This window comes from Lolium rigidum, chromosome 4 (assembly GCF_022539505.1).
Source record: "Lolium rigidum isolate FL_2022 chromosome 4, APGP_CSIRO_Lrig_0.1, whole genome shotgun sequence".
Classification (NCBI taxonomy): Eukaryota; Viridiplantae; Streptophyta; class Magnoliopsida; order Poales; family Poaceae; genus Lolium; species Lolium rigidum.
Window position 1 is genome coordinate 142,924,042 of NC_061511.1, and position 12,800 is coordinate 142,936,841.

Here is a 12,800-nt window from a genome sequence, read left to right on the forward strand (position 1 = left end):
CTATCATGATCAAGATCATCTATTTGTAATGCTACATGTTGTGTTTGTTGGGATCCGATGAATATGGAATACTATGTCAAGTTGATTATCAATCTATCATATATGTGTTCTTTATGTTCTTGCATGCTCTCCGTTGCTAGTAGAGGCTCTGGCCAAGTTGATACTTGTAACTCCAAGAGGGAGTATTTATGCTCGATAGTGGGTTCATGCCTCCATTGAATGCGGGACGAGTGACGGAAAGTTCTAAGGTTGTGGATGTGCTTGTTGCCACTAGGGATAAAACATCAATGCTTTGTCTAAGGATATTTGTGTTGATTACATTACGCACCATACTTAATGCAATTGTCTGTTGTTTGCAACTTAATACTAGAAGGGGTTCGGATGATAACCTGAAGGTGGACTTTTTAAGCATAGATGCATGCTGGATAGCGGTCTATGTACTTTGTCGTAATGCCCTGATTAAATCTCATATTAGTCATCGTGATATGTATGTGCATTGTTATGCCCTCTCTATTTTTCAATTGCCCAACTGTAATTTGTTCACCCAACATGCTATTTATCTTATGGGAGAGACACCACTAGTGACCTGTGGACCCTGGTCCATTCTTTACATCTGAAATACAATCTACTGCAATACTTGTTCTTTACTGTTCTTCGCAAACAAACATCATCTTCCACACTATACATTTAATCCTTTGTTTACGAGCAAGCCGGTGAGATTGACAACCTCACTCTGTTAAGTTGGGGCAAAGTATTGTGATTGTGTTGTGCAGGTTCCACGTTGGCGCCGGAATCCCTGGTGTTGCGCCGCACTACACTCCGCCACCAACAACCTTCACGTGTTCCTTGACTCCTACTAGTTCGATAACCTTGGTTTCTTACTGAGGGAAAACTTGCTGATGTACGCATCACACCTTCCTCTTGGGGTTCCCAACAGACGTGTGTCAACTACACGCCAGCATGCATCCAAATCCTTGAGCCAAAACCTGTGCCATTTGTATCCACCATAACTACCTACTATGTGGTATTTTTCTGCCATTCCAAGTAAATACTTCATGTGCTACCTTTAAACAATTCAAAACTTTATTACTCCTTATTTGTGTCAATGTTTTATAGCTCATGAGGAAGTATGTGTTGTTTTATCTTTCAATCTTGTTGGGCAGACTTTCACCAATGGACTAGTGGCATATACATCCGCTTATCCAATAATTTTGCAAAAAGAGCTGGCAACGGGGTGCCCAGCCCCAATTAATTAACTTTCATTAATAATTCTCTTCACATGTTTTGCCCCGATTTATCGGTAAGCAACTTAATTTTGCAATAGACACTCCTCCATGGTATGTGAAATGTTGGAAGGCACCCAAGGATTCGGTTAGCCATGGCTTGTGAAAGCAAAAGGTTGGGAGGAGTGTCATCTATAAATAAAACTAAAATACATGTGTAAACAAAAGAGAAGAGGGATGATCTACCTTCGTTGGTAGAGATAACGTCCTTCATGGGAGCCGCTCTTTGAAAGTCTGTTTGACAAGGGGGTTAGAGTGTCCACTACCATTCGTTGACAACAACAAACACCTCTCAAAACTTTATTTTTATGCTCTCTATATGATTTGAAAACTTGAAAAGCTCTAGCACATGATTTAATCCCTGCTTCCCTCTGCGAAGGGCCTTTCTTTTACTTTATGTTGAGTCAGTTTACCTACTCCTCTCTATCTTAGAAGCAAACACTTGTGTCAACTTTGTGTGCATTGATTCTTACATGCTTGCTTATTTCACTTATTATATTACTTTGTGTTGACAATTATCCATGAGATATGCATGTTGAAAGTTGAAGGCAATTGCTGAAACTTAAATCTTCATTGTGTTGCTTCAAAAACTTTTATTAAGAATCTATTGTTTTATGAGTTAACTCTTATGCAAGACTTTTTGATGCTTGTCTTGAAAGTACTATTCATGAAAAAAAAATTGTTATATGATTCAGTTGTTTAGTCATTATCTATTTGTTAGAAAACTATAGACCATTTCTTTGAGTCACTTCATTCATCTCATATGCTTTACAATAGTATTGATCAAGATTATGTTGGTAGCATGTCACTTCAGAAATTATTCTTGTTATCGTTTACCTACTCGAGGATGAGTAGAACTAAGCTTGGGATGCTTGATACGTCTCCAACGTATCTATAATTTCTTATGTTCCATGCTAGTTTTATGCCAATAGCTACATGTTTTATATGCACTTTATATCATATTATGGCATTAATTGGACTAACCTATTAACAAGATGCCACGGTGCCGGTTTGCTGTTTATTATGTCCGTTTATTGCGAGAAAAGGCCCAAAAACCAAAGTGCTCGGAAAAATCCAGAAAAATTACAGAAATTCTATTTCGCCAGAAGACCCACGGAGCCAGAAGGGCCAGGACAGAGGAGGCCCACGGCCTCCTCCCCATCCACTGGCGTGGCCAGGAGGGGGGCGGCGCCGTCCTATGGGGTGGGCCCCTCGGGCACCCCCTCGCGCCGCCCTTTCGCCTATATTAAGCTCCTGCCCTGAAAACCCTAGAGGGATCGACGATTTCTCCAGAAGAGTTCCGTAGCTCCGCCGCCACCAAAAACCCTAATTCGGGGGACAGAAGTCTCTTTTCGGCACCCTGCCGGGACGAGGAATTGCCCCCGGAGCCATCTCCATCGACTCCATCGCCATCTTCATCGCTGTTGCTGTCTCCCATGATGAGGAGGGAGTAGTTCTCCCCCGAGGCTGAGGGCTCTACCGGTAGCTATGTGGTTCATATCTCTCTCCCATGGTGTGATCTTTATGTGATCATGAGCTTTGTAATCTAGTTGAAATGTAGATGTTACTCTTGTCTATTATGCACTCTAGAGGTTACTTTAATATGAACTTCGGAGTCACTCTCCACGGTGTGATGGTGACAGTGTGCACATCGTGTGTGATTCCTTTATGACGTTGTGGAGCTTGTTTACTCCGGCTTGAGGTGTGCTTTTGCAGCCCTACACAATGAATGGTGTTTGTTATCCAACAAGAGAGTGTTTGAGAGTAGCATTTATTTATTCAATTATGTGATCATTGTTGAGAGTGTCCACTAGTGAAAGTATGATCCCTATGCCTTGTTTCTAAGCATTGAAACACCGTTTCCAACAAGTTCTCGCTACATGTTCGCTTGCTGCCATTTTTATTTCAGATTGCAATTACTACTTATAATCATCCATATTACTTGTATTTCACTATCTCTTCGCCGAACTAGTGCACCTATACATCTGAAAAGTGTATTAGGTGTGTTGGGGACACAAGAGACTTCTTGTATCTTAATTGCAGGGTTGCTTGATAGGGATATCTTTGACCTCTACCTCCCTGAGTTCGATAAACCTTGGGTGATTCACTTAAGGGAAACTTGCTGCTGTTCTACGAACCTCTCGCTCTTGGAGGCCCAACACTCGTCTACGGGAATAGAAGCGTGCGTAGACATCAGCATCCAACCACTAAAAACCAAAGTGCCAATTGTGTCCACCATACATACCTGTATGTGGTATTTCGCTACCACTCCAAAGTAAATTTCTTGTGTGCTACCTTTAAACCTTCAAGAAAAATTATCACTTGTTTTGTGTAATTTATAGCTCATGGGAAAGTAGTTTAGAAAAACTATTGTGGTAATGATTATGTTACTTATGCATTTTTAGTTCTTATAAGTTGCTTGTTGTGTGATAACCATGCTGTCATGGGGAAACCATCAATATGCCCTTGTTGAATATCATGTGAATTACTATGCATGCTCATCTTGTTTGAAGTAAGGGAGATTTACCATTAGTTGAAAAGATTGGAGTATGCATATTGTTAGAGAGGAACATTGGGCCGCCAACTAAAGCCATGTTCACATGGTGGAAGTTTCACCTGGACAAAAGTCCAAATATCTGTTGTCCTTGTTTTCCCGGTATGGATGTTCAAATAGTTGAGATTCATCAAAATTAAGAAATCAAATGAGATTCATCTCCTAGGACCTTTGTACATGAGGCAAGGAGGTACCCCTTTGTGACACTTGGTTGAAACATATGCATGTGATGGAAATCCATGGAAATCCAAGCTAATTAGGACAAGGTGTGAGCACTATTAGTATATTATGCATGAGGCAAGCAAACTTATAGGAAGTTTTATGCATGAGCCATATTATTAATCACTATTGTTGACATAAGTTGCACCTCTCAAAATATATATTTTCGACACTCCTATTGCATTTGAAATGAAAAGATCTAGCACATGAGCAAACTTACTTCCCTCTGCGCAGGGCCAATCTTTTATTTATATGTTGAGTCACCATCCGTTCTTCGAGCACTTTCTTGAAAGTATAGCTGTCATTCTTAGTTTAATGTGCTTGTCCCGGAATAAGATTAATTGGGGTATAACTGTGATGCTTTAATCTTTCGATATTTTTACTTCTAGTCTTCTCTTGAACTTCAGAGGTGCCCCGACATTTATGTTTTGCTCTACAAATAGGGCAAGCGAGATACCACTTTATCATATCATATTATGAACATTGCAATCCTGCAAATACTTATGTTTCATGTTGCTTATTATTGCGTTGGTATCCTTTCATGACTTGCATAACTATTGAGTATCCTTAGTTGCATGCTTCTTATTATGAATTTCCTGAGCATTTGATCATGTAGTGAGAATATATACATCATATGAAGCAAATAGGTTTGTAAAAGTTTCTTTTATCGTACTTAGTTGTCACTGAATTGCTTGAGGACAAGCAATAAGCTAAGCTTGGGGGAGTTGATACGTCCAAAAAATATCTACTTTCCCGAAAACTTCTGCTGTTGTTCGCCCTCTATCTTGTGTGTTTTGAATACAGCTAACGATGTTTTCAGCAGAATTGCTCTGGTGTCTCGTTTTTGTGCAGAAATCCAACTATTAGGAAAATTCCCGGAAAATATCGCAAAATCCATATTTCACCCGAAGACTCACGGAGCTAGAAGACGAGACGGAGGGGGGCCACGAGGGGCCCATACCTACCCTAGGCGCGGGCCAGGCCTTAGCCGCGCCTAGGGGTGGTCTGGCTGCCTCGGCCACCCCTCGACCTCTCCTTCGCACTATAAGAATCCCCTGACCTAAAAACCGAGGGGGGTTCGAAATTTTTCCAGAAAGAATTCCGCTGCTTCGCCACCACCAGAAACGCCGATCCGGGTACCAGAAACTCCGTTCTGGCACCCTACCGGGACGGGGATGTGGAGGAGATCATCGCCATCACCGACGCCTCTCCTTTAACCATCCATGTTTCCCTCATCCATGTGTGAGTAATTCCCCGATGTAGGTTGTAGGGGATGGTAGGGATTGGATGAGTTCGGTCATGTAATAGCTATAAGATTGTTATGGGCATATTGCCTAGTATCCGTTGTTAGTATTTTTTGACATTGTTGCAACTTGCTATGCGTAATGCTTATCACTTTGGGCTCGAGTGCGATGATCTCAGATCTGAACATGTTATAGATTCATGATGATAAGTATTGTTTTTTTATCATATCTGCAAGTTGTATACACATATTGTTGTCTGGAACCCGAGGCCCCAAAGTGGAAGAAATTGGAATAACCGGAGGGGATGGCTATGATGTGAGGATCACGTGTGTTCACGGAGTGTTAATGCTTTGCTCCGGTACTCTATTAAAAGGATTACCTTAATTACTAGTAGTTTCCCTTGAGGCCCCGCTGCAATGGGCATGTAGGACAAAAGATGTCGTGCAAGTTTCTCATTGCGAGCACACACGACTAAATAGGAACACACTCCTATTCTTATCTTATAATAGACTCCCACTAAATTCAACATCCCTTGTAGTATTTTGGTACATGTTACACGATCCATATTCACTACACCAAGTCTGATCATCACTTGAGATGATGTAGTTTGAATCATGAACATCAGCATGTTGATCATATCATTCTTATGACTAATGTTTGAACTTTTGGTCTGCATGTTCCAAGGCCATATCTATACGTGCTAGGCTCATCAAGTTAAACTTAAGTGTTTCTGCATGTGCATAACTGTCTTACACACGTTGTATGTGAACATAGAGCTTATCACACCCGATCATCACATGATTCTTCAGGACAACGATCTTTCGCAATGTTGCACACTTAGGGAAAACACTTCTATTTTGATATTAAGTGTGAGGAGTCATCTTATAATCCTACCATCGTGACTGATGCATGTAAAATGCATACATGAACTTTGTCCTTTATAATACTGAATTTCCACATAATTGCAACATATATGATGATAGTACATGTCTTACATTGATTTATGAGGATTTACAAGTGATCCCCTTTATTTGGATTTTTTTGAGCGTCACTTTTTCATCGGGAGAAGCACCCTGGAACTTTGGAGGAGGCCTAGATGGGCCAGAGGCCCAAAAGAGGGCAGGTAGCGCACCCAAACATGTTGGGCGCGCCACCCAACCTCTTTCAGTCGTCGATCGTCCAATTGACCTGATTCTTTCGCCCACCGATGTATTTTGACCTAAAAATCACTATATATGGCCCGGAGAGTTCTCGGGTGGGGAGCGCCGCAGAAGACATAGAAACGAAAACAGAGGCCTGCAGCAGAGAAGATTAATTGGAGGGGGAAACTCTGTCGGGATTACCGCTGGAGGGATCTCCACCTTCTCCAACGTCTTCATCATCATCGCCATGATCAAGGGGGAGTAGTCCACTGATGTCTACGCACTCTTATATTCTTGTAGACAGTGTTGGGCCTCAAAGTGCAGAGGTTTGTAGAACAACAGCAAGTTTCCCTTAAGTGGATCACCCAAGGTTTATCGAACTCAGGGAGGTAGAGGTCAAAGATATCCCTCTCAAGCAACCCTGCAATTACGATACAAGAAGCCTCTTGTGTCCCCAACACACCCAATACACTTATCAGATGTATAGGTGCACTAGTTCGGCGAAGAGATAGTAAAATGCAAGTGATATGGATGAATATGAGTGGTAATAACAATCTGAAATAAATATGGCAGCAAGTAAACATGCAGTAAAACAATAAATAAACGGTGATTCGATGCTTGGAAACAAGGACTAGGGATCATACTTTCACTAGTGGTCACTCTCAACAATGATATCATAAAGGAATATAAATATAAGCGCTTCACTATGCTACTCTGAACTACTCTCCGGTTGGATAACGAACACTAATTCACCGCGTAGGGCTGCAAAAACAAACCTTAAAGAAGTATTCCCAAGTACTAATGAACACCCCACGCTGTCACTTTGAGCATTCGTAGGAGGTACTAACACACCACAATTTCATAGAGACATCCCACTACGATACAAGAAGTCTCTTGTGTCCCCAACACACCCAATAAACTTGTCAGGTGTATAGGTCCACTAGTTCGGCGAAGAGATAGTGAAATACAAGTAATATGGATGATGGTAAGTAGTAATTGCAATCTGAAATAAAATGGCAGAAGGCAAGCATCTAGTAGAACTGGTTGTAAATGGTGTTTTAATGCTTGGAAACAAGGCCTAGGGATCATACTTTCACTAGTGGACACGCTCAATAATGATACCATAATTAAATGCATAGATATTATCACTTCGCTATGCTACTCTAAACCACTCTCCGGTTTGATAATAAACACAAATTCATTGCGTAGGTCTGCATAAGAATTCCTTGAAGTTCGCATTTCCAATCTATGGACTCCCCACGCTGTCACTTTGAGCATACAAAGATGGTACTAACTAGTCACCACAATCCATAAGTATTTCTATAAATTAAGCATAAGAAACAAACACGGTGTGCACACTGTCACCTACACACCGTTTTACATGGTGTCCTCGTAGATCACATAATAAAACCACTTGGGTAGCACAATAGTTGAAACATAACATCTACTTATTCAACTAGATTACACAGCTCATGATCAGATAATTATCATACATGGAGAGATAGATAGACCACATAGCTACCGGTAAAGCCCTCAACCTCGGGGGAGAACTACTCACTCCTCATCATGGGAGTCAGCAATGGCGATGGAGATGGCGGTGGAGCCGATGGAGATGCCTCCGGGGGCAATTCCCCGTCCTGGCAGGGTGCCGGAACAGAGACTTATGTCCCCCTAATCTTGTCTTCAGCGGCGGCGGAGCTACGAAACTTTTCATGGGCGGGGCTGGTTGATTTAGGGTTCACGCGTCGGGAGGCTTCTTATAGGCGGAAGGGCGAGGTCGGTGGAGGCCAGGGGCCCCACGCCACCCCTTGGCGCGGCCAAGGCCTGGGCCGCGCCTAGGCATGGTCTGGCCACCCGGTGACCCTCCTTCAGCTGCCCTCTAGACTCCGTCTTCGTTTCAACAAAATAGGAAATTCGGCTTTTGTTTCGTCCAATTCCGAGAATATTTCATGTATAACTTTTCTGAAATACAAAACAACAGAAAACAAGAATTGGTACTGTGGCATCTTGTCAATAGGTTAGTTCCGGAAAATGCATAAAAGCGCCACGAAGTGTAAACAAAACATAGCAATTGGTGTAAAACAAGCATGGAGCATCAAAAAATTATAGATACGTTTGCAACTTATCATCCACCTCTGGACTATGGGTTTGTGGCAGTAGCTTGGTCTATTTCTCTCATGTTCTTCATAGGTCCTAGTGTCATATGAGCTGCAATACATGATTATATATGGACATATTTGTAATACCTATGTGATTGATCCTTATTCTATGATATTGTGCTATGAGATCTGACCATATTATGTGCAAGATGTATTGATAGATGCATATTATGTACCTCATTCTTAAGTATTTGTTCTGATCCAATATCTATGCAAGAGCGTGTGTGGGGTGATGTGTGTATTATATGGAGTAGCATGGTTTTAGTGATTTAATAGTGATAAAAAATTCATGATGTATTATAGTTTTTCCTTTTCTTTTTCTACCCTCATAGTTTTTCCTTTTCTTTTTCTACCCTCACTAGGGTTAAAGTGAATGGTGTGCTATGTTCGTCACGTGACAAAATTGATGATATTGTTTGTTCAAGGTAGCATATTTGATATTCAAACATCATGTCAAAGTACTTATGGCTATGCTCTGTTAATTCTTAATACAATATTGCATTGAGTTTTGCCTTTCTTCTGGAGTATAAGAGAGATGTGGTGCATCATCTCTATGTTAGGACGTGATACCCATATGAATGCGTATCTTTCACATGTTATCATTTTGCATCCTCATATCTCATTGATGAATTGCTATTTGTACTCTACAACTTAAAAGAGAGAATAGTCAAGTGAACCCATGAACCCCGGTCCAGTTTTTATCATAAGAAACACAGTTATCTTGTTTTTATCTTTTTTCCTATTTGCTGCACTATTTTGATCCGAAAATTCATTTGCATCCAAAACACCAAAAAACAATCAACCTCTTTACCAGTTTTAAGTTAGTTGCTTTATTTTATAGGGATTTCTATTTTCGTTCCCTCGGGTCCTTAGTTGTACTCAGTTTTCCCCAGCTCCTTAGTTTTTCCTCAGTTTTCCCCAAGCACTTGTCTGAAACCCGCAGAAGGAGCTCGGACGGAAGCCACGTGGGACATGATGAGACCGCCTTTGGTTGCACGTGCGCAGGAGCTGGGTTCTGTCTCTCTCGGCCCAAATTGACATTTTTAAGAGGGGTCCCTTTTAAGAGCTACTTTTCCCCTCTTTCTCTCTCTGTCTTTTTTCACCAAATTATTAGCAAATCTAGAGAAGCTTCCATTTCTATCTTTCTTCAGTTATTTGTGCCTCTTGGCCCTCATTTTTTGCCTAATATGACAGGAAATCTAGTACTCCCTCTGGTCCATATTAATGACCTCACCTATCTTGGTTCATATGTACTCTCTCTGTGCATGTACATAAGACGACGTTTTGGTTTTTTCTTTGATTCATGTACTTTAGTTTGTATCTAGTCTAGGTTTAGTGTGTAGGTTCACTCTTTTTAGTTTGAATGCAGTTCACTCTAAAAACATCTAAACAATCTTATATTTCTAAACGGAGGGAGTATCTAGTTAAATCTAGAAGCAAATCTCGATGCTAATGTACGATAAATTCACATCGTTATAATAAATAGAGAAAACAAAGTAGGGCCAACAAAGTATAGTAGAATAGGGATAGATAATAAGCTGCATACAACATCCAACATAATAACAAGTTCTTAGATTCTCCACAACACCAACATATTAACAACAACAAAATAAAAGCTGCTTTGCAGCAGCAGCACACGTCCTGGACTCCGCCTACTCCATATGGCTCCTCCTCCAGTTCTTGCTCCCCTATCCCTTGATCTTGGGCACCTTGGGCTTGATCAGAGGCAAGCGCCCGGCGGCGCACCCACTGGAAGATACGGAGGTGAATGCCGAGCGCCTTGTGCTTGGCGCGGAAGGCGTAGACATTCATTGTCGCGCTAACTTTGGGGAAGGTCCTTCCAATGTCCTCGGCATGCGTGAGGAGGCAGTTGAAGTCGGTGCCGCCGAGTCTCCTAGTGCAGAAGGGACACTTGTAGACACCTTTGGCGAAGTAGGAGGCAAACTAGCCGACCTGCCGCAGCCTCTGCAGCATCTGCCGAGCCTTCGTGTGCTGATCCTCCTCGTCGCTGCCGACGTCGCTGCCAGACACCTGATCCATATCAAACGGAAAATATGAGTGAATGAGTTGCAATGATGACGTAACGTGCATGATAACAAAGTTAGGAAAAACAGAGGCAGCCTCAGTTAGAGTGAACACGATTATATATCTACAGAGACCGGGTTAGCGAACCAAAGCTCATGCGCAACAGATTTGTACACAGCAATGGTTCGCTGAACCCGCCCTGTACAAATTTGTTCCCAACGATTCATCATAGGCAAAGAAACAAATTCCTTATCTGAATAAATTAACCCACGGCCGAACCCCAAATCTTAACTGATTGAGATCCTATGATTACTTGCATAAATTAACCGAATGGCCGAACCCCAAATCTTAACCCCAAATCTTAACTGATTGAGATCCCATGATTACTTGCATAAATCAAGAAAGGATCAAATCAAAATGGAATAAAATCGGCGTAAATATTAACCCAATACTAATCCTACCTACAGATCGGCACTAATAGTTACTAGGGAACCAGCAAAAATAGGGTTCAAAAAGGAAAGGGGAACACCAAGGGAGCAAACCGTAGTTACCTCGTTCCAAGGGTCATCCATGCAGGTGTCGTAGGGGTTCGACGGGCAGATGTACGACACCTTCTCGTAGGGGTCCCATTCCGGCGGGATCTGACCGCCACCGAGGGCAGCCTCCGATGCACCCGCGGCGGCTGTAATGTCCCAGGTTTAGAGACGATCGAGGGGTAGATTTTAGAAAGGGATGTGCATTGCATCGTAAATTCTGGGGAAATTTCGCGTTTTTAAAACAAAACTACATCGAAGGGGGACAAGTTTCTCTCTCGACACCTTACAAGGTTAGGGTTTCGAGAGTGCGACAAACTTGTTTCTTATTCAACTAGATGAGGGTTTTGAGAAGAGAGGAGAGGTATTGCATCACAACTTAAGTGCATGATTGAATTAAAACTTAAGTTGCATGATTGAATTCAAACCTAAGTTGAATTTGAATTCCAAATTCAAACATCAAACAAATATCTCATAATTCAATTGTGAGGAAATTCATTAAGTAAATTATAAATAATAAACAATATGAACAATTAAAATAAAGTAGGGATTTCTATTTTCGTGCCCCTGCTTCGTTAGTTGTACTCAGTTTTCCCCAGCTCGTTAGTTTTTCCTCAGTTTTCCCCTCCCTCTAGTTTGAAACCCCTCGAAGACGCGGGTTGCCGTCGAGTCGGAGGCCTTACCGTTACCGTGAGGTCGGTTCCTCGGCCGACCGTCTCGTGCCGACGGGTGGATCCATCTACCGCCGACGCGTGGGCCGTTTTATTTCCTGATTGTATACGCGGTGCTCGCCAATGACAAATGGGGCCGCTCTATGGGGCTGCCGCAGCCAATGACCAGTGGGTCGTCTATTTATTTATAGAAAATTATATATTGCCGCTCTGTGGGGCCTCCGCAGCCAATGACCGTTGTGGTCGTCTATTTTATTTAGAGAATATAATATAGAGCCGCTCTCGTAGGGGCCGCCTCAGCCCATGGCACGTGACTATTTTCGCAGCTTAATCTAAAGTGACTCTTATGCTAAACATTGTGCATCCCGACGTTGACCTAGCAGTGGTGGCGAGCATAGCCGTTCGACCATGCCGATATCGGCATCGGCATCGGCATCGTTTGGAGGATGTGGTGCTCGAATAATAGTGGAAATGGGATGTTATTTTTTACATGCATAATATATAGAAAATAGCTAGATCTCTAAATCGATGCATATGAAGCTACATATATATTCTTGGTCATAATCCCCTTAATTATCTAAAGGGGATGGATGCATGGCTTCACGTCGTCGTCGCTTTCATCGTCGGTATCTTCGTCGTCCGAGTAGTAGTACCTCCTGCACATTGTTCCGTCGAACACCTTCACTCGTGAGCACATCATCGCCTTCATATTTGAAGTGTACGAACCAGCCGAAATCCACACCGTGCGCGATGGCAATTTCTCCCAGCCCTTGTCGAGGTACATCCGGCCTTGTCCGTCAAATAGGACCTCCACGGTCCGGAGACGAGGACCGCGAGTCGGCTGCTCGCAGATACACCTTAGCCGGCTCCTTGCCGTCAAGATAGTCCGCAAATTTTTTGGGAGTTCCTCGCAAAGAGATCGAGCGCCGATCGTTTGAAATTAGGGAACCCTTGAAATTAAAGGTTTTTT

At 42.3% G+C, this 12,800-nt stretch overlaps 1 pseudogene; it reads right to left on the bottom strand.

The window, feature by feature from the left end:
* The window catches only part of LOC124647582, a 23,961-nt pseudogene extending 13,548 nt beyond the window's left edge, over positions 1–10,413 (bottom strand).
* Positions 10,414–12,800: the final 2,387 nt, after the last annotated feature.